The following is a 26411-nucleotide window of genomic DNA, read 5'->3' as shown; positions in this document are numbered from 1 at the left end:
TTCTCTCTTACAGGCTCCATTGTATCTAAAACCAAACTGGTTTTCTAGCAACCTATTAAGAGAGTCTCATCCTATGTTTAAGAGTGGGTTCTTTGCCTTTTTGCAGATTAAAACCTTACATTTTGGGGGGATTGATAATGGATCGCTGTTTAAAGTCACACAGTTTGAAACAATTTTAATTTCATCCTCCAGAAAAGGCAGCTCTAATATTACAGCAAATAATATGGCTAAATACCAATGTACTGATAGAGAAAAAATTACATTTTCTTGGAAAAAATTTACAAAGGGATAATATTTATGAACGACATTGTAAACAAGGATGGTAAAATTACGTCACACAAGCAACTAACAAAAGTGTATGGAGGTGTACGCTAAATACAATATTATGACCAACTCATTGTGACACTGCCACAAAAATGAAAGAGACAATTACTTAAAGAAGAAATTACAGAATTAGTCACCCATTAAAAATCATGTGTAAAAGGTCTGACAGCAATGCCGTACAAAATTCAAGATAGTTGGGAACAGGTCTTTGATGTCCCAATACCTTGGCATCTGGTCTATGAACTGATATAAAAAAACTAAAATTGACACTTCAATCCGTTTGTTCCAATTTTAGATATTATCTAAAATGCTACAAAAATAATTGTTTACAGGAAACAGCCTTGTGCAGCCTTTGCCACAAGGAAAAATAATCAACAGAGTACTGTCCATCAGTATCTCGCTTTTGGAGTCAGGTCCAGGAATGGTTGTTATGTCATAATATCAGGGTTCAGACCTGTATACTGTATTGTTAAGGGATCTGAAAAACCATGATCATTCAATGGGAAATGTCATTATAGTCTTCGGTAAAGTATTTATTTTTAGGAGAATATCGGTAGAAATGTTACAAATAGGGAGCTTCAGGACCCTCGTAAGACATCGCAGCAAAATTTAGGGATGCATTGCAGAAGGAAATAACAAAATGGCATTATATTGGGAAAGACAGGTTAATCTATTGGAGGGTTGGAGTTAAGATCAAAATGAATGGTGGATTGGGCACTACAGGTGAAAAAGGAAATTAGGAGTATATGTAGTTATTTAACTACATGTGCTGTATATGTAAGCGAAAAATAGCTGAAAGTATTGTTGTCAGTTAATTTATTCCAATCGGGTAGTGATGGTAGGGGTGGGTGAAAAAGAGTATAAATACAGTGCATACGGAAAGTATTCAGACCCCTTGACTTTTTCCACATTTTGTTACGTTATAGGCTTATTCTAAAATGGATTAAATTGTTTCTTTCCCTCATCAATCTACACACAATACCCAATAATGATGAAGCAAAAAAAACATTTTTAGAAATGTTTACAAAGGTTTACAAATTTAAAAAACTCAGTACTTTGTTGAAACACCTTTGGCATCGATTACAAGCCTTGAGTCTTCTTGGGTTTGACGCTACAAGCTTGGCACATGTTTATTTGGGGAGTTTCTCCCATTCTTCTCTGCAGATCCACTCAAGCTCTGTCAGGTTGAATGGGGAGCGTCTCTCCAGAGATGTTATATTGGGTTCAGGTCCGGGCTCTGATTGGGCCACTCAAGGATATTCAGAGACTTGTCCCGAGGCCGCTCCTGTGTTGTTGGCTTTGTGCTTAGGGTCGTTGTCCTGTTAGAAGGTGAACCTTCGCCCCAGTCTGAGGCACTAAGCGCTCTGGAGCAGGTTTTCATCAAGGATCTCTCTGTACTTTGCTCCGTTCATCTTTCCCTCGATCCTGACTAGACTCACAATCCCTGCCACTGAAAGACCCCACAGCATGATGCTGCCACCACCATGCTTCACCGTAGAGATAGTGCCAGGTTTCCTCCAGACGTGACTCTTGGAATTCAGGCCAACCTAGGTTTCATCAGACCAGAGAATCTTGTTTCTCATGGTCTGACAGTCCTTCGGGTGCCTTTTAGCAAACTCCAAGTGGGCTGTCGTGTGCCTTTAACTGAGGAGTGTCTTCCGTCTGGTCACTCTACCATAAAGACCTGGTTGGTGGAGTGCTGCACTAGATGGATGTCCTTCTGGGAGGTTTTCCCATCTCCACAGAGGAACTCTAGAGCTCTGTCAGAGTGATCATCAGGTTCTTGGTCACCTCCTTGACCAAGGCCCTTTTCCCTCGATTGCTGAGTTTGGCCAGGCGGCCAGCCCTAAGATGAGCCTTGGTGGTTCCAAACTTCTTCCATTTAAGAATAATGGAGGCCACTGTGTTCTTGGGGACCTTCAATGCTGCAGACATGGCATGGTTTTTGCTCTGACATGCACTGTTAACTGTGGGACCTTAGGTGTGTGCCTTTCCAAATCATGACCAATCAATTGAATTTACCACAGGTGGACTCCATTCAAGTTGTAGAAACATCTCAAGGATGATCAATGGAAACAGGGTGCACCTGAACTCAATTTCGAGTCTCATAGCAATACTTATGTAAATAAGGTATTTCTGCTTTTATATATCTAAATTTGCAAACATGAAAAAAAATGGATTTCACTTTCTTGTTGTGGGGCATTGTGTTTTTTGTCAATCCATTTTATAATAAGGCTGTAATGTAACAAAATGTGGAAGAAGTCATGGGGTCTGAATACCTTCCGAATGCACTGTATATAAACAATTTTAGCAGCTTATTAGGTACCACCCCTTTTTCGAAAATCGATCACTCTGTGGCTTGCTATATAAAGCAGGCAGACAGGCATGGAGGCATTCAGTTATTGTACAAGTGAACGTTAGAATGGGCCAAATGGGTGACCTAAGCTACTTTGAGCGAGGTATGATCGTCGGTGCCAGGTGTTTCGGATCCAGTATGTCAGAAACAGCCGCCCTCCTTGGCCTTTCACCCACAACAGTGTATAGGGTTTACTGAGAATGGAGCATTGCAACATTTACCTGGAGCTAAGTCTGTAGATAGTACTACTGGGTGATTTGAAAAGTCAAAGAAGTCAATTGATAAATAATTTAATAATAGCAAAAGCTTAAGAGGGTGTGAACCAAAACCTTCAAAGGCCATTTTCTCAACAGTGAAGTTACAAGTGTAACAACTCTCAAAGCAGAATTACTTTCCCATTGTTCCTCAAATGAGGTGTATGATATACCATTTTGATATATATATAAAATAGAAAACAGAAATATCTTCGTTACATAAGCATTTAGAACGTTTGCTATAAGACTCGAAATTGAGCTCAGGTATATCCTGTTTCCATTGATCATCTTTGAGATGTTTCTACAACTTAAATTCAATTGTTTGGACATGATTTGGAAAGGCACACACCTGTTTATACAAGGTCCCACAGTTAACAGTGCATGTCAGAGCAAAACCCAAGCCATGAGGTTGAAGGAATTGTCTGTAGAGCTCTTAGACAGGATGGTGTGGAGGCACAGATCTGGGGAAGGGAACCACAAAATGTCTGCTGCATTGAATGTCCCCAAGTGGACTCCATCATTCTTAAATGGAAGAAGTTTGGAACCTCCAAGACTTCCTAGGGCTGGCCGGTCAAACTGAGCAATTGGGGGAGAAGGGCATGGGTCAAGGAGGTGGACAAGAACCTAATGGTCACGCTTGACGTTCCTCTGTGGAGATGTGAGAACATTCCAGAAGAACAAACATCTCTGCCGCACTCCACCAATCAGGACTTTATGGTAGAATGACCAGATGGAAGTCACTCCTCAGTAAAAGTCACATGACAGCCCGCTTGGAATTTTCCAAAAGGCACATCGTCCATGAGAAACAAGATGCTCTGGTCTGATGAAACCAAGATTGAACTCTTTGGCCTGAATGCCAAGTCTGGAGGAAACCATCATGCTGTGGGATTGTTTTTCAGCAGCAGGGACAGGGAGACAAAGGTAAAGATTAACAGAGCAAAGTACAGAGAGATCCTTATTGAAAACCTGCTCCAGAGCGCTCATGAGCTCAGACTGGGGCGAAGGTTCACCTTCCAACAGGACAACAATCCTAAGCACACAGCCAAGATAACGCAGGAGTGGCTTCAAGACAAGACTCTTAATATCCTTGATTGGCCCAGTCGGAGCCCGGACTTGAACCCGATCTAACATCTCTGGAGAAACCTGAAATTAGCTTTGCAGCGAAGCTCTCCATCCAACCTGACAGAACTTGAGTGGATCTGCAGAGAAGAATGGGAGAAATTCCCCAAATTCAGGTGTGCCAAGCTTATAGAGTCATACCCAAGAAGACTCAATGCTGTAATCGCTGGCAAAGGTGTTTCAACAAAGTACTGAGTAAAGGGTCTGTGTAGTTATGTAAATGTATTATTTTTAATAAATCAGAAAAATCTTTAACAACAATCTTCAACTGTTTTTTCTTTGTCATTATGGGGTATTGTGTGTAGATTGCTGCAAAACATTTTGTCACGCCCTGACCTTAGATATCTCTGTTTTCTATATATTTTGGTTAGGTCAGGGTGTGACTAGGGTGGGTACTCTAGGTTTTTGTATGTCTAGGGTTTTTTGTATGTCTAGCGTTTTTATATGTCTAGGGGTTTTGTATGTATATGTTGGCCTGATATGGTTCCCAATCAGAGACAGCTGTTTATCGTGTCTCTGATTGGGGATAAAATTTAGGCCGCCCTTTTTCCCACGTTCTGGTGTGGGATCTTGTCTACAATTAGGTGCCTGTGTGCACACTAGTAGCTTCACGTTTCGTTTGGTTGTTTGTTGTTTTGTTTTGGTGAGTTTCAGTTCATAAAAAATACGTGGAACTCTATTCACGCTGCGCCTTGGTAGCTCATCATTACGACGATCGTGACACATTTAATACATTTTAGAATACGGCTGTACCAAAACAACATTTGGAAAAAGTCAAGGGGTCTGAATAATTTCTGAAGGCGCTGTATATTCAAAAAGAATTCAGACCCCTTGACTTTTTCCAACTGTGTGTGTGTATATATATATATATATATATATCATGAGCGGTAGTGTGTGTGTGTGTATACATATATATATATATATATATATATACAGTGCCTTGCGAAAGTATTTGGCCCCCTTGAACTTTGCGACCTTTTGCCACATTTCAGGCTTCAAACATAAAGCTATAAAACTGTATTTTTTTGTGGGACACAATCATGAAGTGGAACGACATTTATTGGATATTTCAAACTTTTTTAACAGATCAAAAACTGAAAAATTGGGCGTGCAAAATGATTCAGCCCCCTTAAGTTAAGGGGGACATACCCCAAGCGACTTACAGCTGTAATCGCAGCAAAAGGTGGCGCTACAAAGTATTAACTTAAGGGGGCTGAATAATTTTGCACGCCCAATTTTTAAGTTTTTTTTATATCTTTATGTTTGAAGCCTGAAATGTGGCAAAAGGTCGCAAAGTTCAAGGGGGCCGAATACTTTCGCAAGGCACTGTATATACACACACACTACCGCTCAAAGGTTTTGGGGTCACTTAGAAATGTCCTTGTTTTTGAAAGAAAGCATTTTTCTTGTCCATTTAAAATAACATCAAATTGATCAGAAATAAAGTGTAGACATTGTTAATGTTGTAAATGACTATTGTTGCTTGAAACGACAGATTTATTTTAATGGAATATCTACGTAGGAGTACAGAGGCCCATTATCAGCAACCATCACTCTGCAGCTGTAGAACTTTTTGAGTATCTGAGGACCCATGCCAAATCTTTTCAGTCTCCTGGGGGGGAATGGGTTTTGTCGTGCCCTCTTCACGACTGTCTTGGTGTGGACACCAAGGAACTTGAACCTGCTCCACTGCAGCCCTATTGATGAGAATGGGGGCATGCTCGGTCCTTTTTTACCCTGTCATCCACAATCCTCTGCTATGTCTTGATCACGTTGAGGGAGAGGTTGTTGTCCTGGCACCACACAGCCAGGTCTCTGACCTCCTCCCTATAGGCTGTATCGTTGTTGTCAGTGATCAGGCCTAACACTGTTGTGTCTTCGGCAAATTAAATGATGGTGTTGGAGTCGTGCCAGACCGCGCAGTCATGAGTGAACAGGGAGTACAGGAGGAGACTGAGTATGCAACCCTGAGGGGCCCCTGTGTTGAGGATCAGCGTGGCGAATGTGTTGTTACCTACCCTTACCACCTGGGGGTGGCCCGTCAGGAAGTCCAGGATCCAGTTGCAGAGGGAGGTGTTTAGTCCCAGGGACCTTAGCTTATTGATGAGCTTTGATGGCAATATGGTGTTGAACACTGAGCTGTAGTCAATGAAAAGCATTCTCACATAGATGTTCCTTTTGTCCAGGTGGGAAAGGGCACTGTGGAGTGCAATGGAGATTGCATCATCTGTGGATCTGTTGGGGCGGTATGCATATTCGAGTGGGTTTCAGGTTTCTGGGATATTGGTGTTGATGTGAGCCATGATCAGCCTTTCAAAGCACTTCATGGCTACAGACGTGATTGCTACGGGTCGGTAGTCGTTTAGGCACGTTACCTTAATGTTCTTGGGCACAGGGACTATGGTGGTCTGCTTAAAACATGTTGGTATTACAGACTCAGACAGGGAGAGGTTAAAAATGTCAGTGAAGACACTTGCCAGTTGGTCAGCGCATGCTCGCAGTACACGTCCTGGTAATCCATTTGGCCCTGCGGCCTTGTGAATGTTGACCTGCTTATTAAAGATCTTACTCACATCGGCTGTGGAACAGCTGGTGCTCTCATGCAAGTTTTAGTGTTATTTGTCTCGAAGTGAGCATAGAAGTAGTTTAGCTCGTCTGACAGGTTTGTGTGACTGGGCAGCTCACGGTTGTGCTTCCCTTTGTAGTCTGTAATGGTTTGCAAGCCTTGCCACATTCCACCAGCATCAGAGCCAGTGTAGTACGATTTGATCTTGACGCTTTGCCTGTTTGATGGTTAGTCGGAGGGCATTGCGGGATTTCTAAAAAGCTTCCGTGTTAGAGTCCCACTCCTTGAAACCGGCAGCTCTAGCATTTAGCTCAGTGCGGATGCTGCCTGTAATCCATGGCTTCTGGTTGGGGTATGTACGTACGGTCACTGTGGGGACGACGTCATCAATGCACTTATTGATGAAGCCAATGAATGATGTGGTGTACTCCTCAATGCCATCGGAGGAATCCCGGAACATATTCCAGTCTGTGCTAGCAAAACAGTCCTGTTGCTTAGCTTCTGCTTCCTCTGACCACTTTTTTATTGATCAAGTTACTGGTGCTTCCTGCTTTAATTGTTGCTTGCAGGCAGGAATCAGGAGGATAGAATTATGGTCAGATTTGCCAAATGGAGAGCGAGGGAGAGCTTTGTATACGTCTCTGTGTATGGGGTATAGGTGGTCCAGAGTTCTTCTTCCTCTGGTTGCACATTTAACATGCTGATAGAAATTTGGTAAAACAGATTTAAGTTTCCCTGCATTACAGTTCCCGGCTACTAGGAGCACCGCCTCTGGGTGAGTGTTTTCTTGTTTGCTTATGGCAGAATACAACTAATTTAATACTGTCTTAGTGCCAGCCTCTGACTGTGGTGGTATGTAAACAGCTACAAAGAATACAAATGAAAACTCTCTTGGTAGGTAGTGTGGTCTACAGCTTATCATGAGATACTCTACCTCAGGAGAGTAATAGCTCGAGACTTCCTTAGATATTGTGTACTAGCTGTTGTTTACAAAAATACATGTCTTACCAGACGCCGCTGTTATATCCTGCCGGTACATTGTATAACCAGCCAGCTGTATGTTGATGTTGTCGTCGTTCAGCCACAACTCCGTGAAGCATAAGATATTACTGTTGTTAATGTCCCATTGGTTGTTTTATCTGCCGCGTAATTCCTCGATTTTGTTGTCCAAGGATTGCACATTTGCAAGCAGAATGGAGGGAAGTGGAGATTTATTAGATAGCCTACAAATTCTCAGGATACAGCCCGACCTTCGCCCCCTCTTTCTCCGCCTCCTCTTCAAACAGATCACAGGGATAGGGACCTGTTCCAGAGGAAATAGTGTATCCTTTGCGTTTGGCTCATCAGAGACGTGAAAGGAAAAAGAGGATTCTGCTAGTCTGTGGTGAGTAATCGCAGGCCTGATGTCCAGAAGTTATTTTCGGGTTATAAGAGATGGTAGGTAAATAAGTTAAACAATAAGTTACAAACAATGCAAATAAACAAACAAAAAAACACAATCAACTGGGGGAACGTAAAACATCTGCCATCCTCTCCGGCATCATCTTAACAGTTGGAGCATCAGTTTTTGGGTTTCAATTACAGGCTCAAAATGGCCAGAAACGAAGAACTTTCTTCTGAAACTCGTCAGTCTATTCTTGTTCTGAGAAATGAAGGGTAGTCCATGCAAGAAATTGCCAAGAAACTGAAGATCTCGTAAAACGCTGTGTACTACTCCCTTCACAGAATAGCACAAACTGGCCCTAACCAGAATAGAAAGAGGAGTGGGAGGCCCTGGTGCAAAATTGAGCAAGAGGACGAGTACATTAGAGTGTCTAGTTTGAGAAACAGACGCCTCACAAGTCCTCAACTGGCAGCTTCATTAAATACTACCCGGAAAACACCAGTCTCAACATCAGCCGTGAAGAGGCTACTCCAGGATGCTGGCCTTCTAGGCAGAGTTGCAAAGAAAAAGCCATATCTCAGACTGGCCAATAAAAATAAAAGATTAAGATGGGCAAAAGAACAGACACTGGACAGAGGAAGATTGGAAAAAAGTGTTATGGGCAGACTCATTTAAGTTCGAGGTGTTCAGATCACAAAGAAGAATATTCATGAGATGCATAAAAAAAATGAAAAGATGATGGAGGAGTGCTTGATGCCATCTGTCAAGCATGGTGGAGGCAATGTGATGATCTGGGGGCGCTTTGGTGGTGCTAAAGTCGGAGATTTATACAGGGTCCAAGGGATCTTGAAGAAGGAAGGCTATGACTTCATGTTGTAACCCCATGCCATACCCTGTGGACTTCGCTTAATTGGAGCCAATTTTCTCATACAACAGGACAATGACCCAATTCACAGCTCCAAACTATGCAAGAACTATTTAGGGAAGAAGCAGTCAGCTGGTATTCTGTTTATAATGGAGTGGCCAGCACAGTCACCGGATCTCAACCCTATTGAGCTTTTGTGGGAGCAGCTTCACCCTGCCCATCAAGCCAATCCAACTTTTGGGAGGTGCTTCAGGAAGCATGATGTGAAATCTCTTCAGATTACCTCAACAAATTGACAACTAGAATGCCAAAGGTCTGCACGGCTGTAATTGCTGCAAATGAAGGATTTTTTGACAAAAGCAAAGTTTGAAGGACACAATTATTGTTTCAATTAAAAATCATTATTTATAACCTTGTCAACGTCTTTGCTATATTTCCTACTCATTTTGCAACTCATTTCATGTATGTTTTCATGGAAAACAAGGACATTTCTAAGTCACCCCAAACATTTGAACGGTAGTGTTTATATACAGTACCAGTCAAAAGTTTGGACACACCTACTCATTCAAAGGTTTGTCTTTATTTTTACTATTTTCCACATTGTAGAATAATAGTGAAGACATCAACACTATGAAATAACACATATTGAATCCAAAAAGTGTTAAAAAAATCTAAATATATTTTAGATTCTTCAAAGCAGCCACCCTTTGCCTTGATGACAGCATTGCACAATTTGGTCTGTTCGTAAATTTAGAGCACACACTGGACGCTCTGGCCGATGAGTAGGGTTGATTAGATCGTTCTCACCTCCCAACGGCAGTCAGGCACCCAAGCTAACATTGGCTAGCTTGCTAGCTACTTTCTGACACAAATGAGAGAACACCCCACTCCGAACATTTTACTTGCCCTTGCAGAGCTGTTTTCATGTTATCCAGAGCGTTGGAGACTGTAACTGTGCTGCTGGCAACAATTTAATTACGTTTTTTTGCCAACGCTTACTGACACCGGCCATACTCAACGGATGTTGAGCATTCGCAATTCATCAGTTATTCTGCACTCTGGCACACTCAGATGAGAATGCTCATCGGATTAGAAGGCAAAACTGAATTTACGAGTGCACCCGAAATGGTTACTTGCATAGTGGAGTCTTTTGTTAAGACATGTACTGTTGACTAACTCCAATCCGTACAAATTTGCGCAACCATAGCATTCAAACGAGACTGCATTGAGAACAAATGGGACTGTAGGAACTGTGTTGGCATCAAAATCTGGAGCTTGAACTACGTTTCAATTCAAGCGTTGATTGACATGGCAATGGCCCGATAGTTTATGAGAAAAGTTGAAAAAACTGACCCCTCTGATGTTGTACATTAAATTGTGAAGTGACGTAACGTACACCACTCATAATGCAACTCATTCTGTGTTGTACAGCCTCTCTCCACGAGGTGTAGCGCTTCTCACGCAGATTAAAAACAAGACAGGGACAGTCAACTGTACAACTGAATGCATTTATTTTTTGTGTCATCACTGCAAGCCATCATGACTCTCAAAAGCCGTGACTGCCGCTGTTTACTTCTGAAGATAACTTTAGCACCGCCCTAAAAACCAGATTCAAATTCGACACAAACCGTCAAATACAGTAGGGCAAAAAATTATTTAGTCAGCCACCAATTTTTCAAGTTCTCCCACTTAAAAAGATGAGAGAGGCCTGTAATTTTCATCATAGGTACACTTCAACTATGACAGACAAAATGGGGGGGAAAAATCCAGAAAATCACATTGTAGGATTTTTATGAATTTATTTGCAAATTATATGGTGGAAAATAAGTATTTGGTCACCTACAAACAAGCAAGATTTCTGGCTCTCACAGACCTGTAACTTCTTCTTTAAGAGGCTCCTCTGTCCTCCACTCGTTACCTGTATTAATGGCACCTGTTTGAACTTGTTATCAGTATAAAAGACACCTGTCCACAACCTTAAACAGTCACACTCCAAACTCCACTAAGGCCAAGACCAAAGAGCTGTCAAAGGACACCAGAAACAAAGTTGTAGACCTGCACCAGGCTGGGAAGACTGAATCTGCAATAGGTAAGCAGATTGGTTTGAAGAAATCAACTGTGGGAGCAATTATTAGGAAACATAACAAGACCACTGATAATCTCCCTCGATCTGGGGCTCCATGCAAGATCTCGCCCCGTGGGGTCAAAATTATCCCATAACCACACGGGGGGACCTAGTGAATAACCTGCAGAGAGCTGGGACCAAAGTAACAAAGCCTACCATCAGTAACACACTACGCCGCCAGGGATTCAAATCCTGCAGTGCCAGACGTGTCCCCCTGCTTAACCTCTTACATCTATGGGGGCGCTATTTCATTTTTGGATGAAAAACGTTCCCGTTTTAAACAAGATATTTTGTCACAAAAAGATGCTCGACTATGCATATAATTGATAGCATTCGAAAGAAAACACTCTGACGTGTCCAGAAATACCAAGATATTCTCTGTGCGTGCCCTAGAACGTGAGCTTCAGGCAAAACCAAGATGAGATGGCATCCAGGAAATGACAAGGATTTTTGAGGCTCTGTTTTCCATTGTCTCCTTATATGGCTGTGAATGCGAGAGGAATGAGCCTGCCCTTTCTGTCATTTCCCCAAGGTGTCTGCAGCATTGTGACGTATTTGTAGGCAGATCATTGGAAGATTGACCATAAGAGACCACATTTACCAGGTGTCCGCCCGGTGTCCTGCGCCGAAATTGGTGCGCAAAAGTCACCTGCCAGTATTTTTCCATGGGATACAGAGAGGAAAGCAAGCTTCCACGAACTTCACATCAATGAAGAGATATGTGAAAAAACACCTTGAGGATTGATTCCAAACAACGTTTGCCATGTTTCGGTCGATATTATGTAGTTAATCCGGAAAAAGTTTTACGTTGTAGGTGACTGAATTTTCGGTTCGTTTCGGTAGCCAGACGCAATGTAGAAAACGGAACGATTTCTCCTACACACAGACGCTTTCAGGAAAAACTGCGCATTTGGTATGTAACTGAGAGTCTCCTCATTGAAAACATCAGAAGCTCTTCAAAGGTAAATGATTTTATTTATTTGGTTATCTGGTTTTTGTGAAAATGTTGCGTGCTAAATGCTACTCAAAATGCTATGCTAGCTTTGCATACTCTTACACAAATTAGTCAATTTCTATGGTTCAAAAGCATATTTTGAAAATCTGAGATGACAGTGTTGTTAAGAAAAGGCTAAGCTTGAGAGCAGACGCATTATTTTCATTTTATTTGCGATTTTCAGAAATCGTTAACGTTGCGTTATGCTAATGAGCCTGAGGCTTTAGTCACAAACCCGGATCCGGGATGGGGAGTTTCAAGAAGTTAAGCCAGTACATGTCCAGGCCCGTCTGAAGTTTGCTAGAGAGCATTTGGATGATCCAGAAGAAGATTGGGAGAATGTCATATGGTCAGATGAAACCAAAATATAACTTTTTGGTAAAAACTCAAAACGTCGTGTTTGGAGGACAAAGAATGCTGAGTTGCATCCAAAGAACATCATACCTACTGTGAAGCATGGGGGTGGAAACATCATGCTTTGGGGCTGTTTTTCTGCAAAGGGACCAGGACGACTGATCCGTGTAAAGGAAAGAATGAATGGGGCCATGTATCGTGAGATTTTGAGTGAAAACCTCCTTCCATCAGCAAGGGCATTGAAGATGAAACGTGGCTGGGTCTTTCAGCATGACAATGATCCCAAACACACCGCTCGGGCAACGAAGGAGTGGCTTTGTAAGAAGCATTTCAAGGTCCTGGAGTGGCCTAGCCAGTCTCCAGATCTCAACCCGATAGAAAATCTTTGGAGGGAGTTGAAAGTCCGTGTTGCCCAGCAACAGCCCCAAAACATCACTTCTCTGGAGGAGATCTGCATGGAGGAATGGGCCAAAATACCAGCAACAGTATGTGAAAACCTTGTGAAGACAGAAAACATTTGACCTCTGTCATTGCCAACAAAGGGTATATAACAAAGTATTGAGATAACCTTTTTTATTGACCTAATACTTATTTTCCACCATAATTTGCAAATAAATTCATAAAAGATCCTACAATGTGATTTTCTGGATTTTTTTCCCTCATTTTGTCTGTCATAGTTGAAGTGTACCTATGATTAAAATTACGGACCTCACTCATCTTTTTAAGTGGGAGAACTTACACAATTGGTGGCTGACTAAATACTTTTTTAACCCACTGTTGGTGTGTAATGACACATTATATGAATTCTAAGGCCAGCTTCTTCAGGCAGAAATTTGCATCCTATAGCTCCAACTCCAAAAAGTTCTGGGACACTGTGAAGTCCATGGAGAACAAGAGCACCTCCTCACAGCTGCCCACTGCACTGAGGCTAGGTAACACGGTCACCACCGATAAATCCATGATTATCGAAAACTTCAACAGGTTCTCCTTTACCCAAATCCAAATAGCAGATGTTCTGAAAGAGCTGCAAAACCTGGACCCGTACAAATCAGCTGGGCTTGACAATCTGGACCCTCTATTTCTGAAACTATCCGCCGCCATTGTCGCAACCCCCATTGTCGCAACCCCAAGATAAAGCATAGCAGTGTGAACAGACAACACAGAGTTACACATGGAATAAGCAATTAACAAGTCAATAACACAGAAGAAAAAAAAGAGAGTCTATATACATTGTGTGCAAAAGGCATGAGGAGGGAGGCGAATAATTACAATTTTGCAGATTAACACTGGAGTGATAAATGATCAGATGGTCATGTACAGGTAGAGATACTGGTGTGCAAAAGAGCAGAAAAGTAAATAAATATAAACAGTATGGGGATGAGGTAGGTAAAATGGGTGGGCTATTTACCGATAGACTATGTACAGCTGCAGCGATCGGTTAGCTGCTCAGATAGTAGATGTTTGAAGTTGGTGAGGAAGATAAAAGTCTCCAACTTCAGCGATTTTTGCAATTCGTTCCAGTCACAGGCAGCAGAGAACTGGAACGAAAGGCGGCCAAATGAGGTGTGTAACTCCATGTGTAACTCTGTGTTGTCTGTTCACACTGCTATGCTTTATGCTAAATAGAGGGTCCAGATTGTCAAGCCCAGCTGATTTGTACGAGTCCAGGTTTTGCAGCTCTTTCAGAACATCTGCTATCTGGATTTGGGTAAGGGAGAACCTGGAGAGGCTTGGGCGAGTAACTGCGGGGAGGAGGAGCTGTTGGCCGAGGTTGGTGTAGCCAGGAGGAAGGCATGGCCAGTCGTTGAGAAATGCTTGTTGAAGTTTCGATAATCATGGATTTATCGGTGGTGACCGTGTTACCTAGCCTCAGTGCAGTGGGCAGCTGGGAGGAGGTGCTCTTGTTCTCCATGGACTTTACAGTGTCCCAGAACCTTTTGGAGTTGGAGCTACAGGATGCTACAGCAAATTTCTGCCTGAAGAAGCTGGCCTTGGCTTTCCTGACTGACTGCGTGTATTGGTTCCTGACTTCCCTGAACAGTTACATATCACAGGGGCTATTCGATGCTATTGCATGTAGCTAGTTAACTAGCTAAACAATTAACCATAATCCCAACTCATGACATTACTACCCTGCATGAATCTGGAGGTAGCTAACCAACCAGGTTCAATGTTAGTTAGCTAACACTACACTATAACTAGCCAAGCAATGTCTCAGGGAAGTTAGGAACAAATAAACACAGGCAGTTGGGAAAGCTAAGGCTAGCTTTTTCAAACAGAAATGTACATCATGTAGTACTAACTCAAAAAAGTTCAGGGATACTGTAAAGTCCATGGAGAATAAGAGCATCTCCTCCCAGCTGCCCACTGCTCTGAGGCTAGGAAACACTGTCACTACCGATAAATCCACTATAATTGAGAATTTCAATAAGCATTTCTCTACGGCTGGACATGCTTTCCACCTGGCTACCCCTACCCCGGTCAACTGCCTGGCACCCTCCACAGCAACCTGCCAAAGCCCCCACCATTACTCCTTTACCCAAATCCAGATAGCTGATGTTCTGAAAGAGCTGCAAAACCTAGACCCCTACAAATCAGCCGGGTTACACAATTGTTGCAACCCCTATTACTAGCCTGTTCAACCTTTCAACCTCTCATATTGCCTGAGATTCCCAAAGATTGGAAAGCTGCCGCGGTCATCCCCCTCTTCAAAGGGGGTGACACTCTAGACCCAAACTGCTACAGACCTATATCTATCATACCCTGTCTTTCTAAGGTCCTCAAAAGCCAAGTTAACAAACAGATTACCGACCATTTCGAATCCCTCCGTACATTCTACGCTTTGCAATCTGGTTTCAGAGCTGGTCATGGGTGCACCTCGGCCACACACAAGGTCCTAAACGACGTCATAATTGCCATAGATAAGAGACATTACTGTGCAGCCGTCTTCATCGACATGGCCAAGGCTTTCGACTCTTGTCAATCACCACATTTTTATTGGCAGACTCGACAGCCTTTGTTTCTCAAATGATTGCCTCGCCTGGTTTACCAACTACTTCTTTGATAGAGTTCAGTGTGTCAAATTGGAAGGCCTGTTGTCCGGACCTCTGGCAGTCTCTATTGGGGTGCCACAGGGTTCAACCCTCGGTCCGACTCTCTTCTCTGTATACATCAATGATGTTGCTCTTGCTGCTGGTGATTCTCTGATACACCTCTACGCAGAAGACACCATTCTGTATACTTCTGGCCCCTCTTTGGACACTGTATTAACTAACCACCATACGAGCTTCAATGCCATACAACTCTCCATCCGTGGCCTCCAACTGCTCTTAAACGCAAGTAAAGCTAAATGCATGCTATTCAACCGATCACTGCCTGCACCTGCTCGCCCGTCCAGCATCACTACTCTGGACGGCTCTGACTTAAAATACGTGGACAACTACAAATACCTAGGTGTCTGGTTAGACTGTAAACTCTCCTTCCAGACTCACATTAAGCATCTCCAATCCAAAATGAAATCTGGAATTGGCTTCCTATATCGCAACAAAGCATCCTTCATTCATGCTGCCAAACATACCCTCGTAAAACGGACCATTCTACCGATCCTCAACTTCGGTGATGTCATCTATAAAATAGCCTCCAACACTCTACTCAACAAACTGGATGGAGTCTATCACAGTGCCATCCGTTTTGTCACCAAAGCCCCATACACTACCCACCATTGCGACCTGTACTCTCTTGTTGGTTGGCCCTCGCTTCATACTCGTCGCCAAACCCACTGGCTACAGGTTATCTACAAGTCTCTGCTAGGTAAAGCCCCACCTTATCTCAGCTCACTGGTCACCATAGCAGCACCCACTTGTAGCACGCGCTCCAGCAGGTATATCTAATTGGTCACCCCCAAAGCCAATTCCTCCTTTGGTCGTCTTTCCTTCCAGTTCTCTGCTGCCAATGACTGGAACGAACTGCAAAAATCTCTGAAGCTGGAGACTCATATCTCCCACACTAGCTTTAAGCACCAGCTGTCAGGGCAGCTCACAGATCACTGCACCTGTACATAGCCCATCTGTAAACCGCCCATCTATCTACCTACCTCATCCCCATACTGTATTTATTCATTTATCTTGCTCCTTTGCACCACAGTATCTCTACTTGCACATTCATCTTCTGCACATCTACCATTCCAGTGTTTAATTGCTATATTATAATTACTTCGCCACCATGGCCTATTTATTGCCTTATAACTCCCTTATCTTACCTCATTTGCACTCACTGTATATAGACTTTTTGTTTTCTTTTGTTCTACTGTATTATTTACTATGTTTTATTTATTCCATGTGTAACTCTGTGTTGTTGTATGTGTCGAATTGCTATGCTTTATCTTGGCCAGGTCGCAATTGCAAATGAGAACTTGTTCTCAACTAGCCTACTTGGTTTAAATAAAGGTGAAATATTATTATTTATTTTTTAATGTAGATATATATAGTAGACTGATGTCACTGGACAGGGAAGCCGCAAGGCTGGATAGACACAATGAAGCATATACTGTAAGAAAGGTGACACTTTAGTTTACAACTCCATTTCACCTGGTATCTTCTCGGTATTTTCGGAGAAAGTATTTGGTAACTATGAGTACTTTTTGGTGCTTACTTCAAAAAAAGTATACATTATTTGAGCCAAACTACTTGCACAAAATGATTCATATCATATCATAAAATGATTTGTGCTTGTTTGAATTTAATCCTAAAACAGAGTAACCTAAATCATTATTGAGTCATTACCATTCTATTTTATCATTTCTCAGTAAACACCAGATAAACATTAAAATAATAACCAGAAACAATGACTAGAAGCCTTAGCAGTGAATCATCATGCCCAAATCTGACCTCTTCCAGTCAGCAGATTCGTAAGCGTAAAAAGTAATCTCGCCACACAGTACAAGGAAAACACACTTGTTGACTCACGGTTGTACAAAGAGGATATAATACTAAGCAGTACGCACTACATAACAGACTGACCATGCTAGTGGGGAATTGAACATGGGAAAGTAAACGGTGACAGCCCCGTCCAAGCCCCCTGACTTCCCCTCTCATCCCTGTGATGTGCAGGGTGCTTCCTGGTAGAGTCCAGAGGAGCCCAGCAGCGGAGCAAAAGGGCATGGGAACACGAGGAGATCTGGACAGTTCCAATTGAAACCGAAGATAAAACAAACCTCAACAGGGCCATGGCCCCATTGGCCTCGGTCGGCCTTGGCTCACCTTCCGACTTCATTTTTGCAAGAGCTGGCTTTTTTTTCACGGATATCGGATTCTGGTGCATTGTATGACGTTTTGCATCATACATATATATCTATCTCTCTCTCTGACATTTGGAATGACAATGGATTATATTTCTAAATTTTCCTTCATTGCCTGAATAAATGAAAGTGTGGTTACTTTTGTTTTAAAAATGTGTATGTACAGTATATCCTAAGGTACTATACTAAACTATGCATCCAGTCTAGTCTGAAAAAATGTGTGTGTGCGCGTCCTTTCGTGCATCCACACATGGGTGGATTAGTTAGTGTGTGTGTGTGCACGTGTGCGCGTGTGTCTGTACGTGTGCGCCAGTGTGATGGATGGCAGGCAAGTCGCACAATGGCAATGACCTCTAAATGAGCTGAGCTCTCCCTGCAGCATAATGGCTCCATGTAACATGCATTACAAGGTGGAGAAGGTGACTGAATACCTCTTAATGACACCATATGGACCTCCACCTGGAACCCTAAATTCTGCCCCACTGACTGCCTGGGGGTACTGAATACACTGTCTCGCACAGACAGGCCCCCGCTCTCTCTTCAACAAAGGCCCCTGAACAAGACTTCAGTATTGTAGTCCTGCCATGGCTAAACAGACTCCATTCTGGATGTTAGTGCCATCTGCCAGTAATAACCTCTATGACCTTGTGTCTGCCCTTTGGCACAGAACTACAGAGCAATTAGATAGAAAAAACACTAAGAATAGTACGAAGAGATAAGCCTATCTGAAAATATGTACTGTAATAAGTGTGCATCCTCTCGGTAGTCTACAGTACATTAGGGAGTAATTGGGCATCAGTACTTATTTTGACATTAACTAGAGAGGCGCGTACAAGCAATAAGGTAATGTTCAGCTGAGACAACATAATCACAGAGAGTTTACAAAGTGTACAGTCAAGTCACTGTATTGGGTATGCCATTGCTAAGGGAGTCATATAAACACAACACAAAACTGTCATACCCCAACAATCCTCTCAGGCTCTGCATAGCCAAACCACATACAGACTAGAGTAGAATAAGTAGAGTACAGTAGAACACGATAGAATAGAACACAATAGAATAGAATATAATAGAACACAATAGAATAGAATATAATAGAACACAATAGAATAGAAAATTACCATTATTATTCACACAGGCAACTTTCCACATGGACACTCAAATGTAATTCCATATATTATACCCTAGGACCTGACACACACACACACACACACACACACACACACACACACACACACACACACACACACACACACACACACACACACACACACACACACACACACACACACACACACACACACATGCTCACTGGGCCTGTCCCCATTCAGAGCACACAGGGCCTGCGGCTTCACCCCGTCTGCAGCCTTTGAACCGCATGGCTAGTAAATAAGGCTGCCTGCCACACTGTGTGTGTGTGTGTGTGTGTGTGTGTGTGTGTGTGTGTGTGTGTGTGTGTGTGTGTGTGTGTGTGTGTGTGTGTGTGTGTGTGTGTGTGTGTGTGTGTGTGTGTGTGTGTGTGTGTGTGTGTGTGTGCGTGTGTGTGTGCTTGTGTGTGTGCGTGTCTGTGTGTCTGAGGCTGCGAGCAGATGTGAGGGGCGATTAGAGTCCAGTAATGGGCTCCTGAGAGAGAAGACTCTTACACAGGGATGACCTCAGAGCCCAGGGATTTCATTAACACTAGAACACTGAACACACACAAACACACACACTAGAAGCCCCCATGTTGGCAGTAGGAGGAAGTAGCCTGTACATTTATTTAACCTTTTCTTTGCCAGTTAAGTCAATGACAAGTCATTGAAATTCTCTTTTAAGAGGTGAACAATCTTTAAAAAGTTGATTCTGTCCAAAGTCAGATGGTCAGATAATCTTTGCTAGTGTAATTAGCAAGTCTGCTATGAGACAGCCATCACTATCGGTGTGGGTTAGGACATTCAGTGTTGATGACAAAAATGTTAATGGGATGTGTTTATTGATTCATGTTTTCAGTGATTGAACCATATGATCAGGACGAGCAAATAAATACATATAGGCCACCTTTATGGCTCAAAATCATCTCCCGTTTTGGAAAACCTGCTCCATACGTCCACGGATACAGCTGAGTGGTACAAGGCAAGCCAGGCTATGTGTGAGGTGAGAGAGTTTTAAGTTAATTTCCGAGCTTGAATTTGCCCCAGTAATGTACTTTGAAACTGACTAGGTCTATGCTGATAGTTGCAGGAAAGACAAATATTCCTAAGCGGAAGATCTAAATAAAAGCATAACAAATCATATGAAATGGCCAATAACACTGAAAGTATTCACCCAAAAAATCTAAAAAAAAGTTTCAATAATGAACCCAGGGATAAATGTGACAAACGGACTCAACTCAAACAAGCTGCTACTATGCTCCATTGTCCATCAAAAACCACAAATTAACCAATAAAATCCAATTTAACATTCAAAAGAAAAGAGAAAATTGCAATTAAGTGGCTTTGAGCTCATAAAAGGTCCCTCCCTCATACCTGTTGCCATTTGTGTATGTGTGCGTGTGTGTGTGTGTGTCTGTGTGCATGTGCACGTTCGTGCGTGTGTAACACTAGCTGTGAGACTTGGTGGCCTTTTCCTTTCCACTTGGTGGACTCCAACCAACAAGCCTGCTTTTATGCCAGCTGCACGGGGGTCTGCGCCCCCCTATCCCGCGTAATCGAGCCGCCTTTCATTCAATCAAGCTACCATGGATCTCTCTCCCTCTTTTATCTGTCTCACTCCCTCTCTCTCTCTTTGTCTGTCCTTCTACCCCCCCCGCTCTCTTGCTATCTATCCACCCATAATATACCCCGTCCTAATACAGCCCCTTCCACCTCCACCGCTACCCCCCCCCCCCCATCTCTTGCCCAGAATCAGTGCCCCGGAACAAGGGTCAGGGAGAGGGACAGCTGGCAGACCTACCGGACGCCCCTTTAAAAACGAGGTGTGGGCCAGAGCGGTGGGTGACCCCAGTCAGATGGTGGTCTGCTCTCAGGTAAAACATCTGGTTTACTGATGGGAGAGGGGGGTAGGCACACACACACATGCACACGCGCAGGCACACACACACACAGTCAGGCATACATGCATGCCAAAAAGCAGGGAGGCAGGCACCTAGGAACACACACACAGACACACTCACAGACTGAGCAGGCCTCTTTATTAGTCATTTGGACAAAAAGCGCTGCCCTCCACCCTTTCCCCTCTGTCTACACAGCCAATGACAACGCCCGCCCTAGTTGCCAGCAGCTGTCCAGAGCTCACCAGCACACACACGCACTGGAGCAAAGCATACAGGCATTACCCAAAGACGTGGCAACATTAGCTAGTGCCTGGCTGAATGATTTACCTGTAGTTTACTTGACGTGACAGAACTTGCCATTCCACCACATTAGGAGTAACAGCTAAATTACTCTCTGTAGGGGATACTCATCCGTTTAAACTTAAGATCTGAATGTGTTTTTCCCATGGTAAACAGCCCAGTGCAACTGAATGTAATAACACAGGTGTCAATGATACAGCTGCTGTATAAAAACAAATCATGTATGATGTCTGTTAGCTGGGTCAGAATTCCCGATACAGAGCAGAATATGTGAATATCCTCAAATCTGGAGCTAGGCTCTAGTGGAAATTGTGAAAGAGTAAAGCAACAGGTGTGAACAGGTTGAACACAACAGCATGGTGTGTGTGTGTGTTTGTGTGTGCCTGTGTGTGTGTCCTCCTTCCTGGTCTGTCAGAGTTAGAATGTGAAGGCCTCCCAAGGTGTATTTAGAGGAATTGTGTGTGTGTGTTCCTTATGTGTGTGGGTGTGATGCGTGCGTGTGTGTGCTTGTTGTGTGTGTGTGTGTGTGCTTGTTGTGTGTGTGTGTGTGTGTGTTTCTGGACGCATATGTGTGTGTGGGGGGAGGGGGGGGGGGGGTAATATGGAAGCTTCTCCACAAACTGCTCAAGCAGAGCCAATGAGACCCACACTCTCCTTCAACTCTCCCTTCCTCATTTCACCACATTCACTCAGTGTTCCCTCCTCACACTCCCCATATTCATCCAACACAATAGCTCCATTGCTCGTGGTAATCAAGGATTACTGTGAACCTGTATTGCATTCGCCTCTCTCTCTAAAGCCTTAAATGAAATGGTCATTGTAGGGGTTATTGGGTAAATGGTCACAGCAAAGAGACAGTGAGACACGGAGGTATGAGGTTTTTATGAGACACTGTATTATGAGATTATTATGGGACACTAAAAGGGTTGATTTGTGATAAGTGATATGATAAGTCTTATAATGCATTATTTCTGCATCATCAGGCAATATAATTGCAAGCTTTAAGTAAAGTGTTACGAAGGTTTTAACTCAACAGATGGAAGTTAGGTTCTGTTTTTTTTAAAGGAGAACAATCGTTTGATTATACAATTACATTAGGAATAGTTATATTTAAAACCCAAGAAACAATTTTCTTCAAATGTTTCATTTCAAACGCTGTTCTTGTTCTAATTATTCATTGTGAAATCTAAAATCATAGTTCCACAGACGGACGTTGTGGTCCGAGTTCTTTGGTTGCAGCCTATGGACCGAAGGCTTAAATCCAGAGGCATATTGTTGATGGAAAGTTTACACACAGTTCAGTTCAATGCTTTGACTGAGTTGCATTAAACCTGCCTTGTGATTTAAAATGTGTTTTTAGAGGAAATAAATTGATAAGTGAATGTGACCAAAACAGCTGTATGTTACATTTAGCTTGCTGCTTTTATGGCCATTAGCTGTCCCCCCGTGAACAGAATATAAATACATTATGAACTACTAAATAAATATTAAGACATCTGGGTTGAGGGTTAACAACCAAAACAGTGAGATGCTGCTGTAATTTCAATAATTGGATTATTGAGAACCCCATTGAAACAGTGTCAAATGCTTTGGATTTGATGAACAGTGAATAGAAGAGAATACTATATTCTAGTTGACAGATTGATTTTGCAAATAAAGTGCAGTTCACGAGTCCCTTTGAAAACACAATCTTTTGACTTATTCAGGATATCTGCATGTGCTGCTTCAGTGCACACACTTAGGACAGTCGCAAGCCATTGCATTTATCCCGAGTGGAACAATTGCATTTATCCCGAGTGGCTCTATTGCACAGAGGATTGGTTGACCATACAGGCTGTTTCCCAGAATTCAAGCCCCCTGACTCCCAGTGAGAGACAAACGTGCTAGCTGTGAAATAATGAAATTAGTGGAGATAAAGTCAGGAAGAGCAGAGCTTTCTATGAAAATATGTATAATTCCACAAACTTTTGGCTCCAGAGGAGTTTTGAATTAATTTGTGTTTTCTTAAGAGGGGGTGCCTTGCGGTACAGGATGGGGAATTCTCAGGGCTCCTGCTTATTCACTATTTCTTAGACTCAAGTAATAGGAACCATGAAGGGAGAGTGTCCCGCGAAGCAGAAGGCCGTTCCAAAAATGGGGCCTAATATCATTAGGATACGAAACAGAGTGTTAAATCAAACACACCCCAGTACACACTGCCTTCGGTATGTGGTCCACTTTTTTTATTTTCCCAGATGTTGTTTGTGTGGGTAGAAATTCAGATATGGAGCAAGTATCTGATCATTTATATTCAATTGTATTTATTATATTCAGCATTGATACAAAAAATGTACTGGTTGAGCTGATATTTGCTCCACAAGTATATTTCAGATGACTTGGACAAGAGCTGATAAGTCAAAGATTTATTTTATAAAATTGGGGAAAATAGTTGATATGAGGCATATTTTACTATATTTAATACTTGGTTGTTTGCTGAAATACAAAATGGTGGGTTGTCGTCTTTCTGCCCATTCAGTTACATGAAAAATGTACAATTCTGATGGATTTGCTCAAAACTTTGTAATCGGTTAGATACAAAACTAATACTCTTCCTGGATCTACACCACGTGCATATATATGAATTAGGGCATAATTTCATACAATTTCAGCCAAATCAACTGAATAATTGTATCTTCAGTTAACTGATTAAGTTAAGTAGGCCTACTAGTGCGAAGCACTAGATTATATTCATTTTAATAAAATAAGGGTATTGTAATAGCGTTCTTATTTTTCCGATGGAAAGATATGCGCATTTGATCACCTCAACAAGTCAAGTAAATGTAATATCCATATGCAAGCAATGACTGATCATATGCCACATGCACTATTATGTGTGGATCAAGATGTCAATGGGACCATTGTCTGCATTTCTCAGACACCGAATAATGGTTTTGTTATTTTTGTGCTGAGAGCAAAAAGGAGAGATCCAGACATGGCTACTTCTGACTGAAGCTCTCATGATCTAGGAGTGCTTAAAGGTATTTGGAATGGCTACCAAAACACAGGAGGCGATTTTAGATTGGAGCTATGAAGGGGTCCTTGAGAAATATGAATACCCTTCTTTGAAAAATGCTTAGCGTGTTTCCCTTAAATGACTTAATTAGGTTCCTGGCAAGGGAAGGGCCTCCGTTATTTCGGTGTAATCTTCAGTACTTAGGCCAAGAACAAGTGTTGAAAAGATTCAACTGCCACTAAGGAAAACAAAGAACTTTAACGAAAAGTAGGACAGAATGGTAAACTCCCCCAACATTCCCCGTAGTACACAGACAGACACTTTACTCAAACTCAAACACACACACAGAGAAAAACAGACAAAAACTACGTGATTTAGAATAACTGTGAAATTAACTGTGAAATTTATATTTTTCTAAACTTACAAGGCAGTAACTGGACAACTCACACCAAGTTATGTTGCCTTAAACTGTAATTGCTGCCATAGAGTAAAACGGCATTGTTAAGTAATAGATTATGGGTGCATGTAAAAGTTGGATTCCCTGGAAACTTAACTGTAGCCTATAATATAATGTACAATAGTGCAATGGGTAATGTATGCATAGAAGTATATTGATCATAACTCATCGATCATAGCTATTGTTTTTTATTATAATATTTGGCTGTCAAGTAACGTTAGGCCTTAACCTGCAGTGCAATATATTTCAGTTTTAAATTAAGAAAATATAGATTACTGTACTCATTGGAAATAGGATTGAAATGTCTTTGAAATTGTCTGATGGGCTACTTCATTAAATGCATAGTAATTTGCTGTAATTCCATTCCAATTTAACTAGAGTGAATAAAAATACAAACATGTAAGAGAAAGGAAAATGCTGATAAAAAATATCAGTCACTGTCTCATATACTGTAGCCACATTTATAGGCTGTGAATTTGTTAGGTTTTCAAGCGGGTAAACTTACTGGCGCTTGAGCTATAAAGTCAAATGGGTATTGGCGATAATTATTAAAGAATGATTCAAAACTGCTGTACATTATTACCAATAATGTTCCAAATGAAATTTCGTGGCTACTGAAACAGGATACAGGTGGCTTACGTAGTCGTCAGTTGATGCGGCTAGGGCATGAATTGTCATCAACTCAATTGCAAAGAATTGCTGATTGGAGTTGGTTTAAAAATACAATAGGCACAAGCGCAACCCATAATATCGTTACATTATGTAATATACTAATGTTGATATGGCATTGTCTCGCTCTAGTAAAGTATTGTTTGTATAGTTTATTATAGTGTACTGTGACAACAACAAAAACAATACAGGCCTACTTTAAGTTAAATTGAAATTGTTCTGTAGCATTGTAGCCTGACCTATAGGCCTACAGATAATTCAAGCGCTCATAAAAATCGTTTAATTCCACACATAATGATCACATGCTATAACACTTTTTCTGATCAGGTAATAAGACTTTTGAAAAGCAGCATGACATGATACATCCAATCATATGCTATTAATCCACTTACCATGATTTGTGTCTAGGTCAGGAAAAATAAAATGCCGGTATTTTTTCAACAGTGTCGTCTCTCCATATCACGTAGTATGTTCAACACTAGAGCAAAACGTCTTCCACAGATGACACTGGAACGCTCAATGGTCAACCTGAAGTCACAGCACGTCCTTTCTCACTGTCTATGCATATATCTTCTTCAAAGTGATGACTGTAGATTTTAGAATTGTATGCGCACTTCGTTTGGACCTCTTGAATCGTTCGTGTATGGTCGAATAACCCGAAATGGCAGCTATCAACCAAATCTAAGGGTACGTTTTCATCCAAAACATTGCGCCGTTTCTCGATTAGTGTCATATACACCTTCTGGAGCGTGTTTTCTTTGACGCTGGTAGGGAAGTGATGTTATGCAAATAGAAAAATCTTGGTTCCTCCTCCTGAGGGTGTTCTCAATACCCACGAGCCGAGTGCTGTACAATGCATTTGTGTGTGTGTGTGTGTGTGTGTTTGTGATCCCCGCGCGCGACCGTGCGTGTTCCATTACGCAGGAGTTGCTTTCAATTGGCTCTCTCTATTCTTCAGTTAACAAAATAGCTCAAGCAGAGTTGAGCTCTTCCTTTATCTCTTTATCTCACATTTACATCTTTGTTTGGTCAAGAGTGCCTCTCTCGACTGTTGTTTACACAAAGACAACTGTTGTTTACACAAAAAAAGAGAAGAAGGGCTCACTAGCTAAGGGCTTTTCTCTGAAAGTCTGTGATGGTGTTGACAGGAGGCAACTTCAGATGTGTGGATGGATCATTCAATTCTAATGACCCTAGGCTATTGGCTGGTTTCTATAGGTCGTTAATGTGTGTACATTTTGAGATCTTCTAGGCTTCTACTTTTAAAGGAACACTTATAACCTGCTCATATAAAGTAACAATTTGATATATGAAGCAGGCTTTAC

General features: G+C 42.1%; 1 protein-coding gene across 1 annotated transcript in view; it reads right to left on the bottom strand.

Moving 5' to 3' along the window:
• LOC135539567 (eyes absent homolog 2-like) overlaps positions 1–25843 on the bottom strand; it is a 75684-nt gene extending 49841 nt beyond the window's left edge. Inside the window, exon 1 of the mRNA XM_064965515.1 lies at positions 25479–25843. The gene's annotated coding sequence lies outside the window, so the exon portion shown is untranslated. The remainder of the gene's footprint in view (positions 1–25478) is intronic.
• Between the last annotated feature and the right edge of the window lie 568 nt (positions 25844–26411).

Source organism: Oncorhynchus masou, chromosome 5, assembly GCF_036934945.1.
Source record: "Oncorhynchus masou masou isolate Uvic2021 chromosome 5, UVic_Omas_1.1, whole genome shotgun sequence".
In the NCBI taxonomy this organism is placed as follows: Eukaryota; Metazoa; Chordata; class Actinopteri; order Salmoniformes; family Salmonidae; genus Oncorhynchus; species Oncorhynchus masou.
The sequence above is the reverse complement of the archived record's forward strand: the minus strand, read 5'-3'. Positions and strand labels throughout refer to the sequence as shown.